Below are 24,476 nucleotides of genomic sequence, written 5' to 3' on the forward strand. Positions count from 1 at the left end.
TCTCTTTATCATCGTAATTTATGACTTCAATAATTCTGAAAACGGTTAGTGAAAGATAAAAGCTAAATAAATAGCATGCAAATGGAGTAGAGAAGAGAATCTCTTGTTATTTTTACCGAGCCGTTCAAAGTAGAGAAAAATAGTCTTTTAAATATTTTTCATTATTGTGATAAATAACTTTAATGCCGTATTCCGTCTCGCGAAATTATACACTTATTGAAATGCCAGCTAGAGCAGTTCTAACAAAAAGTTACGAGCTTCGAAAACGATTTGCACATTATTATTGAATAAGAATATTTACAAGATAAAATGAAATGATAAAAATATCTTTTAGAAACGATAATTTTATATTGTAAAAACATAAAATTTAATAAACAGAAAACGGCACGTCGCGTACTTGTTTTGAAGTTTTCCTATTAAAACGAAACACACAAATTATATAAAATTCATTATTTTTCTTGAAGGAAAAGGTTTTATATATAGAATTTTATCTTTTACTTTACCTCATTTTTATAACTAGGAATTTTCGATAAATATTCGTAAAAATCTACTACGAATGTTTATCGAAAAATATTAAAAACTAATTAGCCGAGCGAGTTTAATAGCCACAATTTGTCCAAATGAAAATAACTTCGAAAGCAAATCGTTTAACTATTAACGACTTAAATACGTAGAGATAATATAAATATTTACTCCGAGAAGTAATCCGAAACGAAAAGAAAAATGTTAGGTTTTACTTTCTAAAACAAATTGAACGATAAGATTTTCAAAACCGATCGAAACAAAAACTTAAGGGGAAAAAAAAACAGCAGAAATCCGCAATCTCTTTCGAATGACAGTGAAAATCCACAAAGGGCAAAAAAAAACTGAAGAAAAAAATAAAAATAAAAATAGCACTGACTGTATCCCATCTGCATCCTGTTGTTTGATTCCGAGGATACCCCGCGGTGATTAAACGAGTAGGAAAAACTTTCGGACGATAAAAAAAATTTGGTTATGAAAATATGCAGATTGATTACGCTAATTAAAACTGCGCTAATTATTCGCGCAAAGCGGCATAATAATTTTAAAATATTCATTAAATTCCGAATGTTTATTTCTAACCGGTTTAATTTTTTTTCCTCTCCTTCTTCCTCCTCCTCCTCCTCATATCTTAAGAGAAAGCCAGACCCGGATTGCAAATGAAATGATAAATATTATAAGTTATTCCTTCTCGGGATGCACGCCAGCAAATCGATTTTCCATCGCAAGACTATATTCGCCGACATTACCTTCTACCCGGAGTAAAGTACACTTCTCAATTTTCTTATTTTTAAACAAATGACGTAAATATTTCATTTCTAGAATTGCATTCTTTATCTTTTTTTTACTACGCTTTACTAAGTAAATATTCGTTTTCGTCCCGAGAGTATTCATAATTTCTGATAAAAACCGAAACCGTCTCACTCTTTTCCTTTATCGTGATTCTTTTTGATAGAAAAACGATTATAAAAAGAGAGTTATAAAGTTCCGGCTAACCCAACAAAACGCAGATTAAATTATTTCCACTAGAGAAATAAATTAAACGGGCCGTCTGTTTCGAAAATCCTGCGACCTCCTCGGAGCGAGTGAGCGAGCGTATGTCTGTGTGTTTATCCACACGCCACTAGACTATTGTTTTAAACGTTACGCCAAGCGTGAAGGACGATTTTATGCCGATCTTAGGAATTTTATTTTGTACGCTTGTGTACGACTTATTTATTTATTTTACAACTCGGGACGTAATTTCGCAATCTCACGTTCGCTCCGTGTTAATGTCCCGTTCGAGTATTTCCGACGCTATTTCGAATCTATCGATGATCCTCGGGTATTTTTCGTCATCCGAATTCGCCTTCAAACGGAGTAAAAACAAAAGTGTTTTCCAATCGCGTAACGTATACTATTTAATGGGCACAATCGGTCGACGGACGTAATTTGTCACTTTAGGAAATCGAAATGTTACGTCACTGGAAACACTAAGTGTGGCACGGATTAACATGTCCCAGTGACAATCCGGCAACCGAGATAATAATTGTTGCCATAGTATATTTCCCAATACCCGCTAGCGATTAGTTCTAATTCCGTCTCGGATGTCGATCCGGTCGACCGTTCCTTCGCTAAAGAATTATTTCGGGGTCGAAACAAAAACAAGAGGACGTTCTTTCTACCGTTTCTATGACGACCGTGAACGTGACAAATTCCGTTCCCGGATTTAAAATTAATTTTTTTCTTCTTTTTGTGCAAAACACGAACGGCGGAGAGAATGAAGCGTGCTGGTGACGTCCTTCTACTAATTACGTCGAACGGATAACTAACTTCGATAGTTTATTCCTAAGCGAGTTTTACTCTCTTGTAGCGAGAAATTTTTTCGTACGTTAATAATTCTAACATGCTCGACACGGTTCAAATTACAGCGGTAGAGAAGCGTGTATAAGTCGGAAAGGGGGCACGCTGCCAAATAGGCGGGCGGTAAAAATTGTTATAATGAACCAAACCCGAAACCGGTTTCACAGATGGTTAATCGAGGCTGAAAAAAGATTTATGTAATCCCCGTTCGCAGTTTTAAAATAATAAATTTCATGGGGACAAACGTTCCCTTTGCTCTAAATTCAAAACTATCGAAAATCCTCGGATGGCTTTTCGTCATTCGAACGATTTTAAAAGCAAAAGAAAAAAACAGCGATGGAGAATGCACAGTTGAGGAAAACAAAAATAGATTTCAAAAATATTAGACGTTATTCGCTTGACTTGTTTCTAACAAAGAAGAGATGCTCTGATGTATGCTATAAAAATCCGATATTAGGCACATAAATTTATACATTTTAAAGAAAAAAATGTTTCAAAATAAAGATTGTACCACGATATTTAATGTAGAAGTCCGAGTCCTTTTAAACTTCTTACGTTATACCGTATAATTACTTTCGATTAAAAAACTAGAAAATTTTGAAACCGAAAAGAAAAAAATTGATATCCGATAGTTTTTCTGCATTTACTGTATATAATTTATTGATTTGTTAGACGACTGAAATGGCGCGAAGTAATAATGAAGACTTTTTACCAAGCGATATGTGTTACACCAGAAAGAGAAAGAGGAAAGACCACATTTAAATATCGAAAGATACGCGGTGCGATAAGAATGGAATAAATTGTAGAAAAGTAAACAAACTCTTTGCATTAACGTCCGGCCTATCTCGTAGCATTGTGTCAATAATGTTCCGAATGATGGAGAATGTTCAAATAGTTGCATAAAACTTTATAAATCAACAGAAAATCTTTCATTATTGACAGTCTCTCTATTTATTTTAGAAACGAATATTTTCCAATTTGTTCACTTAAGCAAACAATCGAGTTTAATTTTTTTTTCTCTCCTCCTTCCTGTGCTAATTCTCGCAAGATATGGCTTATTCTCCTTTTACTCAGAAATTTAAATATGTCTTCCGACAACATCTTTACAGACGCGCTTTTCTTATTTTTGAACTCTTCTATTCTTATCTAACTTTATAAAGCTAGGTCGTTTCGTTACTATTCTCTTCTAGGGGAGGAGAGAGAAGGAGAGAGACGTCTGTAGAGAAAAAAAAATCTACCAAAAATTATCGAGGCCACGGGTGAGAACATCGTCGATATTTTAGATGATGATCAATGATCAACTTCCGACAAACAAATGATATAATCGATATACGATCATTTTATGTAATTATTCGACTGTTTAACGGTTTCTGAATAGAAAGGTTTATTTTGGAACGTCGCCCATGACGTCGATGTCGCGCAACGAAACTATTAGAAGAGGTTAAACATCTGATTCTTTACATGTACCGCTCTTATACAATGCCAGGCCTTACCTTTACAAAGCTTTGCATCCGTCATACAGCTAGATCTAAGTAACCGGATTTCCAACCTTCTCTCCGCTCGGTAACTCTCTTCTAACATGACAGTAACCGGCAGACAGGCTTTAAAGCATTTCCGTTTCTCTCCCTCCGCCTAGTAGTGGGCAGCTTCCAAACGATCATGTAGTTGTATCGTCTGCACCAATCAAACGCCAGAACTTTAGAGTCCATTCAAGAAGCGTCATTTCCGGAGAAAAGACTTCGATTGGGGAGGGTAGAGTGAATAGATACACTCGCTTTAGATTTTAACTCCTGGCTTGACTAACGGATAACTTCACAGTTCGATTAATTAACCCTACGGTATGTTTGTCGGTAACGCATTAGAAAAGTTATTTGCCAGAAACTATCACTCTTGCATCAATTATTAATATATAATTCAGGAAACTTTGTAACGAATAATCTCGTAACGCTACCTTTGGAGTACGTAATGAAGGAACGACTGGCCACAATCGAATCAAAATATAAATTATTATCAGGTCTTGTGATGAGGAAATCGAACAAAATTAAAGCCGATATTACATCTCGAAAGGATATCTGGAATAGTTTAAAATGCCAAAATTTCTCGTCACATCTCAAATTAAGTAAAATTTTGGCATTTATCCAGTTAATGATTGAAAAGTGAGATAAAATTGTCTGGATTTCACACCCAATTTCTTTTCGCAAAAAAGTTCGAAGGCAAAGAGAGTCATATTCGTTAAATTCATAAAAATTCCTATGAAGGAATGCTAATGATTTTCTATGTCACCTACATTCGACCCACCACTATACCTGAAATAAAAAGTAATAATTATAGAAGAGAAAAAGATGAGATTATATATTTCAGTAGGCAATATTCTACCTAATATTCCTATTCAAATTTCTTACCTTGAAAATCGAATAATGTAAAAACTACTCTTTATCAGTTTCTAAATATGAAAATGTTCACAGTTATACGATAATTTATTGTCCCGAATTTCTAAACACATTTGATTAGAACAATTATTCACTTAATACAAACTATTATGCAAAAGTTATGGAAAACAAATGGAGTGATTTCAAACAACATATTTTACTGTTATAAGTTAATCTAAAATCCAATAAAATCGATGGCACTGATATCTTCGAGAACGAATTCGTGCTCCGACAAGTTCTTCGATAAAGTACTGAATCGATCTCTAAAAGATTTAAATTGGAAATTTTTTAAGGCTACCGAATTTATTGATCCACATAATTTACCTAAAAAAAATGATTTCTGTAAAATGTAAAGCCATTTAAACGCGATTCAACTTGTTTATTTATTTTAGCGCTTAAGAAATTTACACATTGTTGAAATAATTGATATTATTCTATAGTAAAGATGCAGTCTGAATAATGAAAACCTTCCGGAAATTAATCCGTTTACGTAATATGAAACTCAAAACAAGCGATAAACTCAGTTATTAAGCATTTAAACTCGGTGAGATACGTATCGGTTTGTTAGAAAATTCTCAAATTTGCTGTTTATGTAATATTTTTTTCGGCCTGCGATAAGATAACCGCAAGTTTCAAACTTTGCTAACTTAATTAAAGAAGTCTTACGTGTGTAAGGTAGTTAAAAATGAACTATAGACATCTAAATATTAGGAAAAAAAATCTCGATATTTTTCCCAGAGTTTAGATGTATTGTATATTATGTAAGGTATTTAAAATGTGACTTTCGACATTCAACCCACAAAAAAAACCTATATTTATGTAAAACGACTACTATCAGAGACGAAGTCTTGGCAAATAGTAATTTCAAAACTATCTATTGTTATTTCAAACTATCGCGGGATCAGAATTTTAAACAGAATCGTGTTTGGACAACCAACCGATGTGTTTGGAAAAAAACACTTTTTGGCGTTTTTTAGCTGGAGGGAAAGATCATCCGGAGAATTCAACCTTTTTATGTTTCTGACTGATCATGGCAGGGCAGGAGAGAGAAGGGAAGAGGAAAGATAAAATCAAGAGGACCCTTCTAAAATTATACGACGGGGAAAGATTGAAAGACGACTGCTGGAACTAAGTGAAATTCAATAAACCTTAACTTAGCCATTCCGTTGTTTTAACCTGAATCAACCTCACTCTTTAAGTAGAGATAGTTACGGTTTATTTGAGATGCTTCATCTCTTCTCGAATGGTTTACGACCGTTAATTATTTGTCCAGTCTCGAGTATCACAATTCGATCGAATTTGCATATTAAAACATTAGTAATCGAGAATTCGTAAACATTTCTGAATTTGATCGTCTATAAAGCGCATCTCGAAGCATTCAGACTTTCAATAGCAAGAATTATATAAGGGAAATGAAAACGGTTAGAATTCGTCCTTCCATTTGTAGGAACGAAACAGTGTTTTAGAATCATTTTTATAATTCGAATGATTTATAAAATTACTTCTACGTCGTATACGAAGGGTAAATAGTAGCTTATCTAGTAGTATTAATCAAAGGTGTAATTATGCCACCATGATCGATATTCGCTGGAGTTTAAGATGGCAACCAGTGCCATTCGCCAGATGTGGCTTGTACCTTTAACAATCTCGAAATTGCCGTTAAGAACGTCGTTATAAATATAACTAAACATTAAGAACGAAACGTCTACGGTGCAATTATTCACTCGAGACGATAGCAAAAATATTTTTCCTTACATATTCGCTTTATCACACTCGTAAATCCTCCAATTTTAAAAGTCGAGATGTTTACGTTTATCGTATAAATTTTAAGTAACTACCTTTTTTGTGCTATTTTTAGAAGAATTAAAAAGAAGTGGTTCAGTCTGGAAATTCAATTTTCTTCCGAATTTGTTTAAAATTAGAAAATGTTTTTAATTTTATATATATATACAAAAAAGAGCGAGTCTCGCCGATGTTTTTACAGAGTCGCGTTTTACAGAGTCGTGTGCAGTAAGAATGCGAATGGACACATTTGGGAAGATATTCCCTGCAGAGCGCGGTAATCTGGATGGAAAGCTTGCTTATCGGGAGCTTTTCAGACTTAAGCAATGTAAGTGCAGAAGAATCACTCGAGAGAATAGAGCAGAACCAGGAAAAAAATACGTCATACGCTAATTGGCTTTGTCGTGTCATTTTTTATTCGATAATCACATTAAGCAGAGTCGTTAGTTCAGATTGCAGATTATATATGTATTTTGTCTTTCGTAACTTATCGCACACTTTTCTTGTCGGTAATTCTGTAAATCTTTTGTATCGTAAAATCTACAAAGCTTTCAGTTCTTCTCAATCGATGAATCGGGAATGGAATTCGATGCGTCAGCCACGCAGTTGATGACATTTGTAGAATATTGCTTTAGAAATATTTTCTGCGGAGTTAACCTATAAAACTTCTGAACGAGAAAAGTATCGACTTTTTTTTTAATATTCAATAATTTGATCGAAAATAAAAATAAAAAAAGCCAAGCTTATCCCGGATTTCCATCTAAGTTGTTATTACATTTTACTATGCGAATAACCATTTATGAATAATAGCAGAGTAAAATTTCAAACATTCTTAAAGGATCTTCTCTTTCCTTACAGCTTGATGCAAAGAAAATCTCTTCATTCCTTACAAAGTAAGACATCGCTCTTTGGTCCAATCTTGATGTACATTAGACTTAACAAGAGAGCAAGAATCGATTGGACCAGGACGTCCTTTCAGAAAATAATGATCCGAGCGAATGGCCAAGAAACAAAGTGATCTGGGCAGAAAATACTAGAAACGGTAAATAAAGATACTTATAAAAGTGTAATTTTCTTTTAGTGACCGAGTTACAAAATAAATACGATATTTTAAAATTTTACACTTTCTTTTTTATCTATCAATTTAACAAGTGTGTTGTTTTCGTCGTATTTTAAAAAATGATCGATATCGGAAATGGCCATCTCACTATTTTCTGTACAAATTAATTGGTTTCTTTAGCGAACGAGACGTATCGACGTTGCTTCTAAATCTAATAAGCAGTTTAGAGGTACCCTCAGGTAGACATATTGATTTGTGTAGCAGGATGGTGGACGATGCCTGTTGTAAACTGGAAGCGTGTATCGAGTTAGTTCGCATCACAAATATACCAACAATTGCCTTTGAAAAACTATTGATGAAAAGATCCGACTGCTTCGGGCACCGAACGATAATATAAACAGCGCATCTGACGACATTGTTTCCACCATTTTGTTGCTGAAGCAGTTAAATTTTTATTTGTTTTCGATGTGTCCTAACATATTGAATTTTATTTTCTCTGAAGTTTCGAATTTATTTAGTTACATATAATATCATTATATTCGTAAAATGCAAAAAAAAAGAAAAAAGTAAAAATTAAACTTATCCAAATAACAGAAGCGTCTTACCTTTTTTTCTTTAAAACACGCAAACGAGGGATTCCCTTAAGTTTCACCAAGTCGGGGTAAGAAGCTGCAAAAGAGAAAGAAAAGTCAAACAAATCCGAAGGTGAGAAAGTTTATTCTATTGTCCCATTATCTAGATCTAGTTTTCGGTTCGTGTTATCTGGATCTAGTTTTAGATTCCATTCTGGCCACGGTCAACAGTCAGAGTGTCTGCCCTTATTGATCGAATTACGAAAGAACGCATCATTAGTTACATGTCTAATCGATAACCTGAAATTGGAAATCCTGCTGTAAAGTTTATCTGACAAATTGAGTGGGCTTTCCCAACTATCTTTCACTTTTAAACCGTCTGTTGGGGTTAATCCTCGGCAGAAAGGCTTTCAGAACACTAAATCTTGAATATAGTAGTAAAAAATATAATTTACTCAGCGGCCTATTTAAACTAGATAATACGGAAATATTTATTATACATATCGATTTTCATTTTAATTATTCTAAGCTATCTTAAATTTGATTTTTCTACTCATATATATAATATATATTCTCATATTTTCTACTTTAAATATGCCGCTGAGTAAATCATTTTTCTATTTTTTTACTATTATATTCGAGATCTCGAGATCTAGTGTTCGGAAAGCCATATACAGTGTGTGTGTGTGTGTGTGTGTGTGTGTGTGTGTGTGTTTATATATATATATTTAATTTAGCAAATTAATTCGGATACCTGAACACATTTATAAAGTTCCTCTTTTCAAAAATTAATTTCCTACATAGAACTGTTCTCTGTTCTTAAGCGTGGAATTAAATTAGTGAGAACTATTCAAACCAAGATTTTCAAAGAAAGTTTTAAAGCTGATAAACATTGCACAAGCCCGATAATGAAACAAACGAAGAAAAATAGTCTTTGATCAGATAGGCCTCAATTTTCTAAGATGAAAGAGCTAAATGACAAAAGTGGAAGTTGAAAGGGGTTAATGACAAAATTTATTGTAGAGATTAAGCTGTTAGGTCATCAAACTAGTTCGAGAGCCGCCTGTTTGACAATGAAGTCGACTCCATTTAAACATTTCTTTCACTAATAAGGCGAAACAATACCCCAATATTATAACACTGCTTAATTTCTGACCAATTTAATCAAGTAAATTTTAATCGTATTAATAAAATGTAGTAAAGTTCAAATTTTGTAAGGGAAAAAATTTATGTTCGATAATTAAGTTTGGTTTCTGTCGGCGTCAATTTTTAAATAAAATGAAAAAGATTCATCTTAGTATTATCATAGAAAATCTTTGATGAGTTTTCTCAGGAAGAGGAATCAATTACCAGCCTCGTTTCCGTTTCAATTTCCTTTTCATGTACGCAATGGGAAAGAATGCGGAAAAACTCAGCTAATGACGAAAGCTAAACAATGCCAGACAATCGACCAAGAAACTTGTCCCACTAGATTTTTCCAATATAAAAATCATTTAATGACATTTATTTCCAGTATTTTAATGATCTTTCCTTAATTAAAACAGTCAATTCCGTTCAAATGACCACTTATAAACAGAAGCATACCATTTGTTGTTTTTGTTTCATAACGGAAATATTTCAAATTTTTTGACAGAATGGCAAAGAAGAAAAGAAAATTTTGGAATTCAATAATTCACATAATTCAAACCTTCCGAATTCTTATTAAAGATTTATATGAAACTTTAAAATTTAACAAATTAAGTTTTATTTAATTAAGATTCTAAAATGATTAGAGAAAACAACAGATTTTTATTTAGCAGCATTTCCGAATTTTTTCGTATAGAAATCTGTGAATCGGAATTTGTTACAGAATCTATCAATTTTTCATAAACTCTACATTTTTATGCAGTTACACTGTTAATATACGTACAAAATTAGCCATATTATTATGCTATATAAAAATTACATTAAAAAAGGCATGAGATATCTACCGTTAGAAATTAAAATTACAAAATAATTATTTCGAATTTATTTCTATATCAGCGACTAAAATTAGAAAATAATGTATTTTACACACTTAAAATTAGTCCGTAAAGTTTAGTGATTATTTCAAAATGAAACGACATCCTAATGCGATTATATATTCCTCGGTTTAAGAAAATCCAGATAAAAATGATAAATTAAATATAAAACGTAGTTTATTTAAAATAAATTAATCAAACTGGGTTGTTTGAAGATAATTATCTTTAACGCCAGTTCTTATGTTACGGGTGTTAATTCCATACGAATTCATTCGAAATGCATTCATATAATACCAGTAACCTAAGAAATATGTTAAATTAACGAGTTATGACGTAATAAAATGCAAACCGAATTTAATGAGTTAAAATCCTCCAATATTTTCTCCGCATTTCACATACGTTATTAAAATTGTAAACACTTTTCTAACAGAAATATACATTAGAATTAAATTTCTTGATAAATTAATAATCGAATGAGAATTGTAGAATTTTAACAAATAGGAAAATTAGAAAGAGAACGAAATAATCTAAAATAATAATTAACTGGATGGCTCTGGAGAGATAAAGGAGGATAAACTAAGATTTTGGCATCCAAAACACTTTCTTCCAATTTGACTCAGGCAAAATTAATTAGTTGCTAAGAAGCTTTTAACGATTTTCTGATCAACATTAATGCACAATAACAGATCTACTTATTTCCACTTATTCCTAAATAGCTTGTATTTATATTAGGTTATAAATTTTATTAAATTTTTTTACGGCCCGCATTTTATTACAAAAATTTTATATTATTATAGACATCACTCTACCACAATAAAAATAACTAAAACTATAAAAAAATGATTCGATAAACTTTTATACTCAAATCTTTTCAATATAAATTCTTTTATGCCAGTTTTATAATGATGATAAGACTTAGTTACGTAGTAGCAATTACACTCAAGTAATTAACAATAGTTTAATGTTAGTCAAATTATCATATATAAATGATACTGATAATTGAATTTCAGATATGAGAAAGTTAAATTATTATTAAGTCAATACCAATTCTTTGGGAATAACTCATAACAATGAAAAATTAATATAATTTCAATATTTACTCGAGTAATATTGACATTAAATAAATAATTTGCATTGCCAATCGAACAAAACATAAGAATAAAATTTCAATAATTAAGATTATTTAAGATAATTACCTATTAATTTATTTAAATAGAATTGAAGTTTAAACAATAGTATTTATTTACTTCACTAGATTCGATTTAATTGATGATGCTAATGAAAACACGGATAAAAATTTTAATTTTTATCTGGTAGTAAGTAAGTGTTTTACAAAGTAAATATTTAAAAACAAGATAACGTATTTTAAGAAACTAAATACAGGTAGTATTATTATAAGATTATGTAATCTGTACACATTTTACAGACTGAAGTCCAAAGAATGTTTGTAAATGTATTTGTCAATGAAAACTGATATATACATTGTTACAGAAAGTTCCAAATAAAACATTGTTTACAAAACAGTATTAAGTGTACTGTATTAAGTGTGATGCTTATAACAACAATTAATCCGACACCACTTCCTTATCTTTTTTTACAAATACTTTTAATGATACACAATTGTTTCCTTATAGTATACATTAAAATTTATTTAAAAAAAATAAACTTTGGATTATATTATTTGGAAGCGTGGTAAATTCTTTAGCATCAAAAATGCGAGATATTTCTTTAGAAACTGATAAGAAACAGAATTTAAAATTTATTTTAAAAAACTATAATATTGTCGATTTATTGGTAACAAAGTTGAATTTTTCTCTCTCTCGGGAAGAGTCTATCACAAAGGAATAACATGGGAAATAGAAGTGGAAAAGTCTAAAATAGAGAAAAAACAAACTGAAGATTAATAATTGATTGTAGAGACGCATGCGTACCGACATTATTAAGTCAACAGCTGCAACAAACGAGTTGATTGAAAAGTAACGTATATTGGGTAATGCTATATCGTTTGAGCAATTGGCGACGGTGGTTGCCCTATTATGACATCAACAGTCCGTGTCCATCAGTCATATATTGGTTGCTGTAACAGAAAAACAAATTCACGGTTTACTAACTTATGGAAAAAGAATTCATATTTATACTTCACAATTCCTTTAATAAATAAAGCTTATGAGAGTGAAACAAATAGTGAAATTACTGTCAGAATAAACAATGCAAAAATACATTCTGCAGACCAAAAAGCAATAATTAATTGGTTAATTCTTCTAAAATAAAAATATTAAAACTTTCGATTGTCACGAATATGTATAAGATTATATTTAGAGTACGCAAAATTATTTCGAAGAAACTAGATTTTACTTTTAATTTATTTTGACAAAATATATATTAAACATGATAATGAAAGAAGGAAAAATAAATGCAGCAAATTCTAATTGAGAAAATAATAATGACAAACAGACGTCGGACGGTTCATTAAATAATGGATATTCACGATGAATTAAACAGAATGCAAATAGAAATCCTGTTTATGTGGAGAATCCAAGATAAGCTAGCGGAGTAATCCTATGAATCATGTATGTACCGAATATCGAAGGAAAGATTTCAAGATAAATAACTGAAAATGATTGGATTTCTTGGCAATTTCCATTGTTCAATTCGAGAAAATGAACTAGAATTATATAAATTAATGTTTTTAAAAAGAAGTCGAAACATAAAAATTTTTGTTTAATTTTGAACATATTTATTTAATTAACAATTTCATTTCATTTTCATGAAAATACAAACAAATAGAAACTAAATTATCTTTAAAAAGTTCCTTAACATTTCTTTAAATACTTAAAAAACTCACTGATTACAATTAATTATTTTAATTAAAATATTTAAAACAGTCGTTTCTGTAATTAGTCAGAATAATTTTCTTTTATAAAAGTATCTCTAGACATTTATATCAATTTATCTGCAAGTTTTGACAGATTTCAATCTAGTACACAAATATATATTTACCGTGTGCATAACAAGCTTTATATATATATCAACAAAAGTTTTATTACAAACATTGATATTTTCTCCTAAACAATTTTCTTCCTGATTAATCCACACGTTCTGTATTCCATTTGCACGAGTGAAATCATTTCAAAACTTTCCAAACTTCTGGATGAATAATCACGTACTTCGAACTACATTGTAGTTCAAAATTAAGCTTTTTTAAGAGTGAAATCATTTCCACATCCACATTCGTACTAATATTTATGGAACAGGAGCTCTAGATTTTCGTTCGATAATTATTATAGTCATAAAAAAGCAAATATAACACAAGCTTTGGATAATATTTAAAAAAATTAATTAAAAATGGAAAGTAATATCCCAGAAGCGGTATTTAATTCAAACAAGCTTCTCGAATGAAACACTTGTCTGATTTAATGTTTATCTACTATAATTTTGTGATATCGAATTAAAAATGGTATTAATCAATTATCCAATAATTCGTATCATTTTAGATTAATAACTTTCCAGTTAGCAACTATAAAAAGGCCGCTAATTTCAAGTATAATATTTTGCTTACTATATTATTCTTATATATTTTTACTTTTATTACATTTGAACATATTAAGTAAATTATTCTGTAAAAAGATTGTCGATTTAAATAAATAAATGAAACGGAATCTTCTAGGTAGAATCTAAAATTTGATATCTAATGTTTCCCGGTCTACTTAAGCTTAAATTTTAATGTGGTAATAAAGTAAACAATCACTTTCTTTCCAAAAATAACAATGCAATAGGAGCTGATAAAAGCTGTTTTCCACGTGAATACCATGTCAATTTTTTTTAAAAAAAAGAAATATCTCCTATCTCCCATTTTCTCTCTACCATTAACTTTTGTTATTTTGTCCCGAATCATTAAAGCAGATTAGTCTTTTATTTAAAAAAATTATATATATATACACAACACACACATAATATATTTATGTATATATTATATACATATACAATAAATAAAAATAAATAAATAAAATGGAAATTTAGAAATATAAAATGGTAATACGAAAAAATAAGTATATAAACATGTATTTTAAAAAAATTCAAATTATAGCAACCATTGATGTTTCTTAGTGGATTCTAAAAATATCTAAATTCCATCTAAGAGTGCAGTTAAACTGTAAATGCCACAAATAATTCAATAAAATGAAAATTTATATTCTAATCATATTGAAAGTTATTTTATTGATATTATTCATATATTCTTAAAATATTAATATCTATATAAGGTGAATGCGTAATCATAAAAAAGCTTAACATGGGATTTATATGAGAAAAGTTATGCATATATCTTAAAATTGCGAGACAAGACATGGTATGATCATCATTATTTATTAAGGCAATATATAGCATTGTAAATCGTATTATAGATATTATGTTCAAGCACATTGAAATCAAAATTAAAAAAAAAACAAATTTGTTCGTTATGAAAAAAACATAACATATCAAATATAACTATAAAAGCCTACAATATTTTACTGTATAGTACATAACATATAACTAGATTTTATTTCCAGTAAATTCTAGTAAATACAGGCCAAAAATGGTTTTGTACTCAACGGAAACACAACAGAAGTTTGTAGAGATTGTTGAAGGATTACAGTTTATGATAAGAATAAGAATGAGGAAAGTAGCTGGTCAATCCCGGACTTCTAATCCCTAGCAATATATTATCTGTTCTTCTAAGAGATGTCAGACAGCTTGTTAAGATAGAGACTTTAAAGGATTGTTACCATGCTTTAATATTAAGCAGTTTTTCAAAATATACAAATAAATTACTGAAGAAATAACTTAAATGTTATATAATTGCTAATTTTATTAAAATTTTTAAATAAAAATCTTTAAAATAAAATTGAGTATTTAAAAGTAGTTTTTATCAAAATTAAAAGCAATGGTTTACTGTTCTACTTTTTATCTGCATTTGATTAATTTTGAGAAACAACAGAAGATTGAAATTACTCGGACAATTCATAACAAAGAAAGACTTTTCTGCATTGTGTACATAAAAAAACGAATAAAACTACAAAAGTTTAAATGCAATAAAGGACGGAAGAATCCATTTATCTTGATGAGTAAAGGCGTCAAATAGAGTCGAGAATTTCTGGAAGAATGAATCTGTTGTACTCACTTAATTGCTCGCTTTGAAGATTCGGGTTTTGAGGGAATACTTAATTGTATTCCCTCAAAATCTAAATACAAAATCTCGGAAAATAGAAATAATATAATTACCGAAAAGCAAAACAAAGATTTGTTACAGGTTTTCCTTAACTAAATGGAATTTCCAAATTAAAACTTTCGAAAATCGCTTTAACAGTTTTTTTTTTTATCCAAGAATGAGAATGTACTGTACGTGAGGAATAAGAAATTATACTTTCGATAATTATAAAACCAAACCGATCATTGCATAATATGGATTACGCTTCAACTGATTTTCGCCTGGGGACGAATGGACAAGATAGATGAGCCTGAGAATTACAACCTTCCTTATCAGGTTCAACCGAGAAGTACTGTTGGTCATAACCCGAGGTGATAACTGTTCTCCATTCTTTTTTTATTCCTCTTTTCACTTTCTAAAACGTAAAACCTAAAATCATCTAAAACTAATCATGTTAACGTAATTTCTTGCACAAAATAATCTTAAAATTTTTATTTTTCTTACACATTATAACCTATAGATAACTTCATTAAATATATAGAGTGAGATCTTATATATAGATATCTATATGTCTAAAATATTAATTTAGAAGTTAATCTTGTAAGAAATATCAAATCTATCATTTTACAAATTATGTATTCATAAATTACGATGCCGGCCTAAAAATATTCTGCAACGTTTTTAAAAGCGTTAGGCCTGCACACTTAAATGACACGTATTAAGATATCAATTTCTATAGCTAAATTATACGTTCCGTAATAAAACTATCGATAACTCCAAAAATTATTATTCGTGATAAATTCTCGAAATGTTGCAACGTCTATTAAAATGTTATATCTATAAACGAAAATTTATTCGATTTCCTTAAATTATTTCTCATATTTTAAAATGAGTACACGTAATGAATTCAGTAAAATTCTCGTCCCTACAACGCTCAAACCAGTAATAACTTAGCCAAAGATGAGGGAAAAAATGGAAAACAGACTTTTCTAAATATAAGACAAAAAACAAAAAATGAATTTAAAAAATCGTTTCGTCCTTGTCAATTTATAAGCAGTTTTACATTAAATTAAATAAAATAGTATTTTACCGTAACGCTAATATTCAATATTTATTGCTTTAAAACACGTATTATTCAAACAATAAATATAAAATATCGTCCTAGTTTCTTATGAATTAAAAATAGAACTTTAACCCACGCAGGAACTTAACTTTGTTCTTAAATAATGCTAAACTTTGGCTTATGTTTGGAATGTCTTTTATTTTGTTTTCATGACAAACTGTAGACGTCAGTGTGTACACGATGTAAAAAGTTGTGGAATAGAGTTAAAAATATATTTCTGTACTATATGCGACAAAAAAAGAATGATTAATCTTACCTCAATAAATTAGTAGTAATAATTGTCTTGCACCGATAGAAACTGTCATAAAAATAAAATATAAATTTTAATGCAATTATAAATTTATATTAAATAATAACTGGATATGTTTTCCGTTTTTTAAATAGCATTAAATAAAAATTATTAAATTATCTAATATGTAAGTAACATTCATATATAAAGTACTCTAAAACATAAAACAAATTTACTTATTTTACGAAAAAATTGAACAATTCTGATTTCAACTTAATTTTGATCCAAATTACCTAAATTTAATTTATTATAAGCTAGTTATAACTTATTTTTTCCAGATTATCAAATTGTTCTGCGAGAAAATCGATAATTTTCCCCAGATTTCAATGAAAACACCTTAAAATAAAACAAATACGAGTTTTCGTACTTTTATATCCTCATTCACCAGAAGTTAATTATTATAAAATTTATACGTATGAAAATATGTTTTATACAAAAATTATTACAAAATATGAAGAGTATTTTATAAATCAAGCATAATACAGATTTTAAAGTTCAGTGTTAATCATTTTGGATTATTTTAAATTAACAACATGACAATGAGAAAATTTTCAATTGATTCTTCCATCCAATACAGCTGCCAGAAATCGTTATTTTCATTAGTTATTGCAAACTGGAAAACTTGAATGCCAGTTCCATTCGATGCAAAATTACGTAACGTTAAAATTCCCGACACAATTGTCTTCCTCCTGTATCAAATTCGTGCAAGTTATACAATTTTAATGTATAAAACGAGCACACCGAATCATAAAATAGCATAGTAACAGAAAATATTTGCATGATTTCGACTGCAAGGACTTATCACATTATCATGCGAATCTTAAACAATAATGTATGTTAAAAGGAAGGCAGGATAACATCGAAGCGATTCCATAAAATTATTGAATCGAAATGCACAGATAAAAGTCATTTTTATAATCAATATTTTATTAAAAGAAGCGAAACTTCATCGACGCCTTCGATTTTTTGATGCTTTTTTCCCTGTTGTCGATTGTAGTTCACAAAGCTAACGGTAGTGGCGCTATTGTCGTGGTTTATCAGTAACCTCCAGCTGCCGAATACAAAAACACAATTCTATCTACAAGGCTATACAAGTGTCTGTCCGATTTATGTCACTAAAAACTAATCAATTATCTTCCAGTTACTGCACAGATTGCATACAGTCGAAGCTTAGGCAGATGGAGCAGTGGCCATACTTCGATCGTCTTATCTTACCTCCAGAGAGAAAGAGAGACGAGAGACTCTACTTTTTTATCGGAAAATATTTTAAAAATCCTTTACTAAATTTAATGATTTTATCTAGAGACAAAGAAGAGATTATTATTAATCCTCGGATGGAATACGTGATGATAATAAAATTGTGAAATTTTATATTTATAAAGAATGGATAAACGATATTAAAATTGGATTACGTATCTCTTTTTCGAAAAATATCGCAAGTTATTATCCAAATCTAACAAGTGACATAACTTACTATTTATTTTCTTAATAAAACAATCATTCAATTAATTGTTTCATTCGTTAGAACTGCGCTGCGAAGAAAAGAAACAGTTTAATGGCTACGTACAACGAAAAATTGCACTGTAATTACGGAATGTGTTGTAAGATGTCAAAGTAATGGAGCCTGAGGTCACAAATCATCTATACAATGATGCTTGTTATTAATTAGGAGAGAGAGTGAGAGAATGAGAGAGTTACTGTGTGATCGGTTCATAAGTTAAAACTATCTTTTCAGTTATTTCACAATTACACAGTAAATTTCAATTTCGCTTCATTTAATTTTTTAATAATTTACTGTAATTGTTTTCAATTTTATAATACCTATAATTTTAAAGAAAAATTCGATTTTTCTTGTTTTAATATCATCGTTAGTAATTTAATTTGCAAATATAAAGCGCAATTAAATTTTAATTTCTATAATTTTAAGCAATATTTTATTTCATATTTTTAATTTTTTTTCTTATTTCGAGTAAATAAATAAAATAAATAAGTTAAAAAGCTTATACTTAATAATTTTCCGTTATTCGAAATCTAATTAAATTCCGTAAACAGTTGGAAACTATTAAAAGTAAAACCAGTGAGAAAATGAAGTCCTGTTCTTTAACTCGGAACACGTATTGATTGAATCAAATCAAATTCAAAATGATCTAAGGGAATCTCTTGTCTTGATCGTCTTTTAGTTCAGTCGATCGAACAAAAGAGAGACACGAACGTATTGATTCTCTTTCTCGCGACAACTTCTTTCGCAGAATAATAGTACAGTCAATCCTTGTGACTGAAACAACTTTAGAAATTCTATCCACAAACAGAAATCAAAATCCATTTCTGTAGTGAGAAATTTTCACAAATTGATTTCAGTGTTCTCTCGAAACTATAGTTCCACCAAGCATTTAAAACTTCAACAAGTAAGCATTTATTGATGAAGTCTTAATTGTGTCAGTTAACATGGACATAAAACTGAACATAAATAGAAATTTTAGACCTAGAAACAAATTTACACTTCTAATTTGAGTTTAAAAGCTTGAACTTCAGCTATTCAATTATAAAGAAATTGGAAATGTTGATCTCTTCCTGAAGACTTAGGTCGACTAATTTCGCTTTTAGCTTAAAATATATGCATAAACGAAATTATGATTATAACAATTTCTAAGCTTTCGATATTAAATACTAATGTCGGAAGTTCGACATATCAATCAGTAGTAGAGTATATTTTTCTTCCAAAGTACGGGTTTCTTTTATAGCACACTTTCATCCGCGACATGTGAATGAAAGCCATCAAACTTCATAGAACTGGTCTTACAAAGAAACGAATAGAAATAGCAACGGTAGAAATAAACTTTTGTTGAACAGTAAAAGCCAAATCATTTGTCAACTCGGACCTTACTGACCCACCCTTCAACTCAGAACCAATAGAATACTTGAAATAAGTATTCTTATCTCTATCACTTTCGACATTGCTGATTTTTGTATTTCTTTCTGCGTAAGCTTAAATCCTTTTCCTGTTATTATAGCACTAAGATTTGGTTCCACTTAAATGCAACTTCTATTTGAAATTTTACAATGAGTGATGTGATTTAAAATTACTTTCAATAAACCATTCACAAAATTTCAGAAGTTATAAATCTCTATAAAAAAAAAAATACTCATTTTACTTTTTTAGTGAAAAAAACTATAATAATAATAATAATAATAATTCACATTCCTTCATTCAATTCGTATAGAATCCAACATTTGATTCAAAACACAGATCTATAGATAAATAATAACTTAGAGATATAACAAAATTTAAGATCGATTGAAATGTGTACTAGCTACAAAATTTATAGTAGAATTCATTTAGTTTTCACCGTGTCAGTTCCGTTGCGTGCTAAAAGTATCAATATTTCTTTTTTAACGGAATTTGTCAGGACAATTTAACTTAATGAATGTTTAAAAATATAATCTTTTATTTTTTAAGCAACCATCTTTATTTCTTTAAGCATCCTATTGTGAGTTAAATGCGTCACAGTAAAATTTTAAAATAAATTTTAAAACTATAACTATCAATAATAGACTATATTGTTTCTTTATTCATAACCTTTTTTATTCTTATTTAATGATTGATATTTTGGCTCTTGTTAGAATTAAAATTATTATAATTACAAATTTAAGCATTTTGATAGTAAAAACTATCAAAATAAATGTTATTATTAAATGATAACTTACAATGAATGAATTATAAATGTAAGTAAACCGAGAAACTTATTACAAAAAATGTTTATTGAAATAACAGGACAATTTTAATATTTCTATAGTAAAATTTCGATTTTATGATAGCATGTTTTCCGTTAATAAGAACAAGTCTACGAATTATCGTAATGGCAGTTTCGAAGAATTCTTCCAAGTTTTCACATAACATTACGATCTTTCCATCCCATAAATGCAAATGTTCTTTGATGAGCATTCAGGTGATGCAGACATTTAGTAATGGATGTTTTCTGCAATCATAACTCCTGTATCTTCGCAGCCAACAAGCACGGAAACTTCCTAAGTTAGCAAACTAATTCCTATTCTCTGCTAATCTTAGCTCAATTAAGCATTATCGTGACGTCATTGGAATTTAAAATTTCCTGTCGGCAAACCGCGAAGGAACGGGTGCAGAAAATTTATGCAGCGATTTCTTCGACTAATAATCTATGAAATAACTCGCACAGTAATGAAGTCATCTATATACGAAACGAGAGATTACAAAATCGAAGTTTGCTGTATTTATCAGGAAGACAATATTCGAATTCTCGCTTTAATAACATGGTTTTTGAATCTATGAAACTATAGTTGCATAAACTTTGTAATTTTTTTCTTTCTTTCTTTTTTTTACATCCAAATTTAAAAAGACTAATGATGATTACTTAATAAAACAATCTTCTAATCTAGCTAAAAGTTAATACAGATATTCAAAATAATCAACTCAAAATTACCAAACCTACATAAAATCTCAAAAATAAATAAGTGCTATCTCGGTTATTTTTAAAAGTTAATTTATTCTGTTTGTTAACTAATTTATCCAAACGATCAATTGCTTTCATAGATGTATACACAAACAAACAATTGAAGAGGAAAGTTATTATAGATACTGTCCTTTAAAGCTCGTTTTAATGCCCAGAGACTATCACAAGCGAGTTATTTTAGGAATGGAAGCTTTTCTACCACTTTAATGTTATCGTTAGATAGCCTATTTAAACGGATTAAAATACAGCAAATATAACAAACATTAGTTTATGCCAAAACAGAAGATTACGATCCGCTCAATTAACCAGTGTCATACTTAAACCAATATCTTTAAGCTAAATAGGAACAGTTATTGCGTAATTTTAATATCTCATCAAATACTACCATATTTAAAAGATTAACTTTATAACAAAATCAATAGGCCAACATTAACTAGTTAGGCTTTAGCTAAGATGCAAAAAATAAAAAGTAAACTTGAATTTTAAAAAGTAGTTTAATGAAGCTATCATAATTTAATTTAACTAGGTAGATAACTAATTCAGCACACACATTAAACAAAGCACCAAAATTTAAAATAGATAGTTATTAAAGTAGTACTGTACATACTATATGTTATATTATTATAGTGACATGTAACAGAATAAATTCAACCGTTTGTTTAGAAAAATCTAAATTAAATTTTAGATGATTATATTTGTTGTTATACCTGCTACTTAAAATCTATTCCATACATTAAAATTTATCATAATTTAAGTTTAGAATTTATCGAATTAGTCATAAAATATACTCTAAAAACTATACAATTCTTAAAAAATGAAAAATATATTATCTGTATCTGTATTTAAGCCTGCATACGCAAAAGACACAATAAATTAATGGAAAATCAATTTATGAGCCAAATCACAACTATACTACACTTTCGAATCATTACTGCCATCGTACAAATAAATTTTCTACACGAGTAAATACTTCTAATCAAATTCTCTAACGTTATACTTACAGAATACGCTACAATTATTTATTTTTTGATATTAATAAGTAAAACATATATTTTGACATAAATAATAAACTTGGATCTTATATAAATGTGTAATTATTTCAAATCGCTTTAGGTTAAACGTTACCGAATTACCGAAACATGATTTCTTAGCATAGATACATATGTAAGTAGGTACGCAAATATACAAATTAAATAATACTTTTGAAATCAATTATACAGATTCGCATCAAAAATGTAATTAATTTTATTTTTTAAATAAAATGCATGTTTTTTCAGCTATACAAATAAACAGTAAAAATTCTTTAAATCAACTTTAATTTATTACTCAAAGTTCCTAGTTCAACTATCATTTACGTAACGAAAAACTACACGAAGTAAAATTATTGTTTTTAAAAGTAATGTCATTTTATAAAATATTAACATAGCTTAAAACAAGACTATTTAATTCAATACAAATTTCATTATAAAAACTGACATTAGAATTACAAAGGACAAAAATCATAAGAATGAAATCTTCCTACCATAATTTTAAATTCATATCAAAAGATATTATATTTTAAAAACAGCAAGCAAGCTTATCGCTCGAAAAGAAATCCCAATCGTCTGTCTCTATGATTTAAGAGAAAACGTCTACATGAATTTAAATAAAAGTTGATTTAAACGGTATTAAATTCATTTCGATTAACATATTAATTTTCGTATACATGATATTTACATGTAAAAAACCAGAAGTATTATCAAAATAGTTATAAATTATTTTTAAATATGAAGCATTAAATAATGAAAATTTTAAAAAATAATTTTGAACTTTTAAAAATAATCTACGAATTTAAATCTGTATTGAGACTATATTTTTAGTTTAAAAAGTTAAAGAAAGTAGGAAATAAATTATTATAAATGAAAAGAGAACATTTATGATAATGTGATGTCTTTATGATAAAAGTAAATAATATGGTTATAGGTATTTATGTTTAGCAAAAATAGCTACTAATTTAATAATTCAAATGTACAAGAAAACATCGAAACAGTATTACAGAATTGTCGACTGGAATATGTTGCACTATAGTCTGCAGTTGCTGAACGAGTGCAATGGAATTATCAACCGAAAGTAAAATTATTCAGATTAGCTTTTAGCATTTCTAAATATATACTATTTAATTAATTATACTATTGATAAAAATAAATTAGTTGAAAATAATATTATTGATATTTATATTAAAATATGTTAAAATTATACTTATTATTATTTAATTCTGTAAATGAAGCTAAAAATCTGTTTCCTTTACAGAAATATCAAAACGAACTGTGTCATTTTCTATTTTTAAAACTAATGTTTCATCATTTATCCGCATGAATGTGTCCATTAGAAATCAAATATGCTATACGACAGGAGTCACTAATATTATTATGTGTTTCTATTGATAATATTCTTGCAATTTTCTTTATTTGTCCCATAAAGCTATATATCAAACAATATTATGGTCTATAAAAAAATAATGCATCACGCGATAAAGGCATGAATATTTCGCCTTAGTTTAAGCACTGTTTTACCAAAATCAGACATTTTGTTAAATAGTTTTGATTAAGAAATCTAATGAATTTATTTAGAATCGAAAAGATTGCCCTTTTCTGTCATTTTAAGTCAATTTAAAACTTTCATTTATCGATCATTATTAAAACCTTTAGTTTGAACAAGCGTAAATAAATATTAATATTCACAGTTATTTCCGTTTTAACTTTACAATATATAGTATTGTATAGTTATATACAGTATATATAGCATAGAATATAAAAGTATATAGCTAAATTTTCAAAATTTGGATTTTTATAATTTGATCTTATATGTTTTCTACGTATATTAGACCGAAAGATGGATACTTCAAATAGTATTTAAAAAAATTAACTTGTATTAATTCATAAATAATTATTACAATTAAAATATTATTACTAGCTATGAATTATTTCGATTCAAAATATAACCTAGTTTATCAAATATAGTAGAATCCGCTTACTGTAGTCTACACTGCTAACAATAACGGAATAACATTGAACTGATTAAGTAAATAAGACTATAAATAGCGGAAATTTCGGTTTTATTAATTCTGACATAGAAAAGATATGTTAAAACAACAAAAAATGTATATCTTTATGATTTATTAATTATAGTTATAATTACCAATA

At 28.8% G+C, this 24,476-nt stretch overlaps 1 protein-coding gene across 9 annotated transcripts in view; it reads right to left on the reverse strand.

The window, feature by feature from the left end:
* The window catches only part of LOC136973724 (poly(rC)-binding protein 3-like), a 206,847-nt gene that overhangs the window by 159,131 nt on the left and 23,240 nt on the right, over window positions 1–24,476 (reverse strand). For 7 of the 9 annotated variants that reach the window (XR_010880543.1, XM_067268470.1, XM_067268468.1 and 4 more), the window contains exons 2-3: window positions 16,775–16,816; window positions 8,241–8,304 (exon numbers count right to left, since the gene is read on the reverse strand). The gene's annotated coding sequence lies outside the window, so the exon portion shown is untranslated. Of the gene's footprint in view, window positions 1–3,857; window positions 4,514–8,240; window positions 8,305–16,774; window positions 16,817–24,476 lie in introns of those variants that run through there. The other 2 variants (XM_067268464.1, XM_067268465.1) reach the window with 2 other exon arrangements.

Source organism: Centruroides vittatus, unplaced genomic scaffold (genome assembly GCF_030686945.1).
Source record: "Centruroides vittatus isolate TY-2023 unplaced genomic scaffold, ASM3068694v2 contig_329, whole genome shotgun sequence".
Taxonomy (NCBI): domain Eukaryota; kingdom Metazoa; phylum Arthropoda; class Arachnida; order Scorpiones; family Buthidae; genus Centruroides; species Centruroides vittatus.